The sequence below is a fragment of the Clupea harengus genome, unplaced genomic scaffold, assembly GCF_900700415.2.
Source record: "Clupea harengus unplaced genomic scaffold, Ch_v2.0.2, whole genome shotgun sequence".
Classification (NCBI taxonomy): Eukaryota; Metazoa; Chordata; class Actinopteri; order Clupeiformes; family Clupeidae; genus Clupea; species Clupea harengus.
The window spans coordinates 27,501-35,000 of record NW_024880035.1 but is presented as its reverse complement, the minus strand read 5'-3'; the positions used below and the strand labels follow the sequence as shown (position 1 = coordinate 35,000).

The window sequence follows — 7,500 nt, the reverse complement described above, 5'->3', positions numbered from 1 at the left end:
GACCGCACATCTACCTGGATCCACGACCGCTTAAGCACACACATTGCACTTGCATACAACACACACACACGCACACACGGATCTACATACGCAACTATTCCTCCAATTCTCCAGGACCGCTAACACACATTGCACTTGCATACAATCGCGCACACACACACACACACACACACGCACACAGATATACATACGCAACTATTTCTCCCATTATCTCTCTTCCTCTCACACACACACATACATGGAAGATACATACGGAAAGGAGGCTAGGACAACAATCGTGGTTTCCTACATTTATTGAGTAAACCGAGAAACTCGTGGAATGGATTACCAGCTGTTTGGGTGCTCGTGTTTGATTGTCGGTGCAACGGCTAAGAAGCGCCACCGGAACCAGTGGGAACTTATATACGGTTCCTACCTTAATCAGGGGGTGATTCCCTGTTGTGGCGGTTGGGACAAGAGAAATGGTTTGGCCAAACCACTTCAGTACAATGTCTTGTTTTTACAGGCCAGCGATTAGGATGTATTAGATAGATATTATTCTAATTATATATTTAGCACATTGTGAACACTGTGTGGGTGTTTCAGGGTTTATATTGTGCACTGAAACACTAATTGATTATTGTGTATACCCCTCCTTTTTATATGGTGCTGACCACCTTTCTATATATGTGGATTTGTTCTGTCTTGAGGAGGGTTGGTAAGGTATGTGCATCTGTGGGAACTGCTGATGGTTGTCCTCTAGTCATTTAGAGGCTTAGCAGAATTCTGTTCTTTTTGTGAATTTTGTGAATGTCTTATGGAATTGAAGTGATGAAGTTTGTGAATGACTTACGGGTTCTTGAACTTTTTAAAAGTAATAAACCAAAAAAAGCTGAAAAACTTTACTCTGACTCTGAGCCTTTGGCCATACCCACGGATAGACGGTAACCCGAGGCTCGGTCCGTCACAGTGTGTGTGCATCCATAAGGGTGTGTGTGTGTGTGTGTGTTCATAAGGGTGTGTGTATTTGTGTGTGTTTTCAGACCTGAAGTATAGCCTACCTTTTATGTGTGTGTGTGTGTGTGTGTGTGTGTGAGTATATGTGTGCGCACGCATGTCTTTTGCTGTGTGTGTGTGTGTAGTTTCTTCAGATGCGGAGGTCAGTCCCTCAGACGCGTAACTTTGCCAAAGCTGTGGTCAACATGGCTGACGCGGTGAGAGCAGCTTTTTCAAATTCACTATTTTCTCCTCCCATCATCTCCTTTTCTCTCATCTCCTCATCTCCTCCTCTCCTCCTCTCATCTCCTCTCTCCTCTCTCCTCATCTCCTTTCTCCTCACCATCTCTGTCTGTGTGTGTGTGTGTGTGTGTGTGTGTGTGTGTGTGTGTGTGTGTGTGTCTGTGTGTGTGTCTGTGTGTGCGTGTGTGCGTGTGTGTGTGTGTGTGTGTGTGTGTACTTAAGTACTTCTCTGTTCCCAGATCTACAAGGACCAGCTCAACACCAGGATTGTACTAGTAGCCATGGAAACATGGACAGCCCATAATATGGTCTCCATGGGAGACGACCCAATGACCATCCTGCGTGACTTCATGAAGTACAGAAGAGAGAACATCGGAGAGAGCCAGTGATACCGCACACCTGTTCTCGCCGTGAGACACACACACACACACACACACCAACACACACACACACTCACACACACCACACACACACACACAGAAGTAACATCGGAGAGAGCAGTGATAGAACACACCTGTTCTCGTGAGTGTGAAAAAATGCACCTTGCACACCAGGACAAATCACTGGTGAAAATATGGTGCAATTTTGTGCGAATTTATTTACAGTGTAAAAAATGATGAGAAAAAAGTGCCGCGACAAAACTTCAACAAAAACACACTTTGAAAAAACAAACAAAAACCAACCAGAATGTTGTCCACTATAAATATTGCAATGTGTGTGTGTGTGTGTGTGTGTGTCTGTGTGTCTGTGTCTGTGTGTGTGTGTGTGTGTGTGTGTGTGTGTGTGTGTGTGTAGGGGACGCACGTTCATGAGTAATCGCCACGGGTCGGCCTACGTTGGAGGGGTGTGCTCAGCGACACGCGGGGGCGGAGTCAACGAGGTATTTGCCCCTTTTCCCAACCAATCCCAGAGCTGCACATATACAGGAGGCAGTCTCATGACTGATTCTCATTGGCTGATGAGTTTCTTCCCTTCATTTCCTGTCAGTGAAAGCAGCTGTACTGCAAAAACTAAGTTGTGGGGATAAATAAGTCTCTTTATCTCTATGGGATCTCATTTTTATTCAGGAAGGCATTTCTGGCCTTGTGTTAAATCGTATGTTAAAATGTTAAAAAGTTTTCTATTATGCTTATGTTAATTCTCACACACACACACACACAGAGACATATATATAATAACACACACACACACACATATATATTAAAGCACACACACAGAGACATATATATTAACACACACACACACACACACACACACACACACACACACACACACACAGAGACATATATATATATATATATATATATATATTAACACACACACACAGACATATATATATTAAAACACACACACACACACACAGACATATATATTAAAACACACACACAGAGACATATATATTAACACACACACAGAGAGAGACATATATATTAACACACACACACACACACACACACACACACAGAGAGACATATATATATATATATATATATATTAACACACACACACAGACATATATATTAAAACACACACACAGAGACAGATATAAATATTAAACACACACACACACACACACAGAGACATATATATTAAAACACACACACAGAGACATATATATTAACACACACACAGAGAGAGAGAGACATATATATTAACACACACACAGCCATATATATTAACACACAAACACACACACAGACATATATATTAACACACACACACACACACACACACACACAGAGAGAGAGACATATATATATATATATATATATTAACACACACACACAGACATATATATTAAAACACACACACAGAGACAGATATAAATATTAACACACACACACACACACACACAGAGACATATATATTAAAACACACACACAGAGACATATATATTAACACACACACAGAGAGAGAGAGACATATATATTAACACACACACAGCCATATATATTAACACACAAACACACACACAGACATATATATTAAAACACACACACAGAGACATATATATTAACACACACACACAGAGAGAGACATATATATTAACAAACCCACACATACAGATATAAATATTAACACACACACACACAGCCATATATATTAACACACAAACACACAGACATATATATTAAAACACACACACAGAGACATACAGTGCCTCCAGAATTATTTGCACCCTTAGTGAATATGAGCAAAACAGGCTATGATATAAGCATACGGTATAACATGTCTTAGTTGTTTATCCTCTCTCTTTCACTCAAATATAAAAAAAAATTTAAGTAAAATTATTGAAAGAAAAACAAAATTTTGACATTAAATAAATATTTTTCTCCAAAACATGTGTGTCACAATTATTGGCACCCCTAGAAAATCTTATAATTAAAAATCCTCTATATCTCTACACCATAATAACCCGTTCCCATAGTAACCCTATCCCATAGTAACCCATAATAACCCATAATATCCCATAATAACCCATAATAACCCATAATAACCCATAATATCCCATAATAACCCTAACCTGTTCCCATAAGTTTATAATTTGAACAGATTTTTAAAAAGTTAAAAGCTAAAGACATCTGTAATTAGCTATGAAAACTCATTTATCACAATGAAACATTTAATTGTGTGTGTGTGTGTGTGTGTGTGTGTGTGTGTGTGTGTTGTGTGTTGTGGTGTGTGTGTTGTGTGGTTGTGTGGTGTTGTGTGTGTGTGTGTGTGTGTGTGTGTGTGTGTGTGTGTGTGTGTGTGTTGTGTGTGTGTTGTGTGTGTGTGTGTGTTGTGTGTGTGTGTGTGTGTGTGTGTTTTGTAGTGATGGGAAATGTGGCGTCCTATGGCCATCCACACTCTGTCCAGACCACTCGGTCAAAACATTGGGATGATGTGGAGCCGAGAGGCGAGCATCTGCAGGTACGACACACACCACTGAAACACACACCACACTTACACAACACACCTAAACACACACACTAACACTCACACACACACACCAACAGCTAACACACACACACTAACACACACACAACTAACACAGCACTAAACACACACACAACTTACATCAACCACCTAACCACTTCACACACACACCCACACACACACACTAACACACACGCACACACACGCACACACTCCACAACCACACACTAAACACACACAACTAACACCACACACACTAACACAACACACTAAAACACAAACACTAAAACACACACTACATATAAACACACACTCACACACACTAACACACCACGATAACACTCACACACACACACACCACACACCTAACACACACGACACACACTCACACCACACACACTACACACACACACTAACACAACACTAAAACACACACTACATATAAACACACACTAACACACACACACACCACTAACACACACACACACTAACACACACACTAACACACACACTAAAACACACACTACATATAAACACACACACATATAAACACACATACACACAAGCGCTCTGTTTAAATTTGTACATCTGTCAACCCAGCACACACACACACACCCACACACACCAAATGCTTTTATTTGAATTGACAAGTAAGATAAAATAATCAACACAATCCAACATTCAAGCTATTCTGTTCCAAAATCAACTCATTTAAGATACGTGTGTGTGTGTGTGTGTGTGTGTGTGCGGTGTGTGTGTAGGGGAGTGCAGATGTCTGACCCGTGCTTGGCTGCATCATGGAAGACACGGGTACTACACCTTTCAATGTTCCATCTGACCTTTCACCTCAGTGCGTTCAGATCATATGTGATATCTGTGTGTGTGTGTGTGTGTGTGTGTGTGTGTGTGTGTGTGTGTGTGTGTGTGTGTGTGTGGTTGTGTGTGTGTGTGTGTGTGTGTGTGTGTGTGTGTGTGTGTGTGTGTGTCAGCGCGCGCGTCTGGGCATTCTGATCATATGTGATATCTGTGTGTGTGTGACACGGTGACACGGTAGCTCAGGTGCTTGCACTACCGCCTCACAGCAAGAAGGTCACGGGTTCGATTCCCGCATGGGGCGCTGTTGGCTCTGGGGGGCAGGTCCTCCCCAGACCTTCAGTGCTCAGGTGGGCTATCTCCTGGGCCTTTCTGTGTGGGGTTTGCATGTTCTCCCCGTGTTCACAAGGGGTTTCCTCCAATAAGAACCCCAACAGGAAAAACATGCAAAAACAGAACATTCTCCTGTCCGCCCGTGACCGAGACGGACGGTTCACTTGGTCCCCGGGCGCTGAGAAGCTGCCCAATGCTGGAGGGTCCTGGAGGAAGGATGGTCCGGGATGGGTCAAATGCAGAGCGTACATTTCACAGCGACCTCAGGCCTGCGTGTGTTTGTGTGTGTGTGTCCTGTGTCGCCTCCATAAAATATACACGTGTGTTGCAGTGTGCCGCTTGTGGCAATAAAAGAACTGACTGAAGTCAGCCTTGTTTGAAAGTGTGTGTGCGTGTGTGGTGTGTGTGTGTGTGTGTGTGTGTGTGTGTTGTGTGTGTGTGTGTGTGTGTGTGTGTGTGTGTGTGTGTGTGTGTCTGGGCATTCTGATCATATGTGATGTGTGTGTGTGTGTGTGTGTTTTCATGTGTGTCTGGGCATTCTGATCATATGTGATATCTGTGTGTGTGTGTGTGTGTGTGTGTGTGTGTGTGTGTCTCAGGTTCTATCTCCCACGGAAGTTCTCCCGGTGCAGTATAGAAGAGTACACACACTTCCTCCAGCAGGGGGGGGGTCGCTGCCTCTTCAACAAGCCCAGCAAGGTGAGGGGGGGGGGGGTTCTGTCGCTGAGGTGGGGCTAGTGGCTTAAGGAAGGGGTCGGAGTAATTAAGGAGTAGTTTGGGTAATTAGCCCAGCAAGGAGGTAGTTTGGGGCTTGGGTGTAAGGGGTGGGGCTTAGTGTACGGGGTGTGGCTTGGAGGCAAGGGGTGGGACTTGATGCAATGGGTGTGGCTTGGGTGTAAGGGGTGGGGTTTAGAATAGAAGCAGGAGGAGGCACCTCAAGCACCTGTCTTCCTGTTTGTGTTGCCATAGTTACTGGATCCACCAGAATGTTGGGAACGGTTTTGTAGAGGTGGGGAAGAGTGTGACTGTGGATCTGCCACTGGTAAGTCTGTGTGTGTCTCTGTCTCTGTCTGTGTGTGTGTGTGTGTGTGTGTGTGTGTGTGTGTGTGTGTGTGTGTGTGTCTGCACTGGTAAGGGTGTCTGTGTGTGTCTCTGTCTCTCTCTGTGTCTGTGTGTGTGTGAGATATTACTCTGACGGAGTTCTGGACTATTGTTTGTGTGAAAGACAGAGTTGACGTGTGTGTGTGTGTGTGTGTTCCTCCAGGAGTGTTCTCGTGTGGGCGGGGCCTGCTGTAAAAAGTGTACTCTTACCCATGATGCAATGTGCAGCAGTGGACTATGCTGCCAGAGGTGCCGGGTGAGCTTACCTGCTTGTGTGTGTGTGAGAGAGGGTGTTTGCCTGTGTGTGTATGTGTCTGTTTTTATGTCTGTGTGTGTGTGCTTGTGTGTCTGTGTCTGTTTTCATGTGTATGTGTTTGTGCATGTGTGTGAACTTTTGTGTGTAAATGGCCATCCCTCTGTACTTGTGTGTGTGTATCTCTGTATGAACTTACATTTGTTTGAGTGTGTGTGTGTGTGCTTTGTATACAGTACGAGCTGCGCGGAGTTGTGTGTCGGGATGCTGTGCGATGAGTGTGACATTCCAGAGACCCTGCACCGGGTGACTCCAGCCAGGTGAGACTTCCTGTGTGTGTTGGGGGGGGGGGGGGGAGGGGGGGGCCTGTGTTGGTGATTGTTAGTGTTTAGTGTTTAGTGTCTGTTGGTGATTGTCAGTAACTGTAGGTGATTGTTAGTGTTTAGTGACTGTTGGTGATTGTCAGTAACTGTAGGTGATTGTTAGTGTTTAGTGTCTGTTGGTGATTGTCAGTAACTGTAGGTGATTGTAGTGTTTAGTGACTGTTGGTGATTGTCAGTAACTGTAGGTGATTGTTAGTGTTAGTGTCTGTTGGTGATTGTCAGTAACTGTAGGTGATGTTAGTGTTTAGTGACTGTTGGTGATTGTCAGTAACTGTAGGTGATTGTTAGTGTTTAGTGACTGTTGTAATTGTCAGTAAACTGTAGGTGATTGTTAGTGTTTAGTGACTGTTGGTGATTGTCAGTAACTGTAGGTGATTGTTAGTGTTTAGTGACTTATGGTGATTGTCAGTAACTGTAGGTGATTGTTAGTGTTTAGTGACTGTTGGTGATGTCAGTAGGGTTAGCGGTTCGTAGCCTATT

At 43.7% G+C, this 7,500-nt stretch overlaps 1 pseudogene; it reads left to right on the top strand.

Annotated features, from left to right (window-relative positions):
• The window catches only part of LOC122131148, a 25,969-nt pseudogene that overhangs the window by 1,971 nt on the left and 16,498 nt on the right, over positions 1-7,500 (top strand).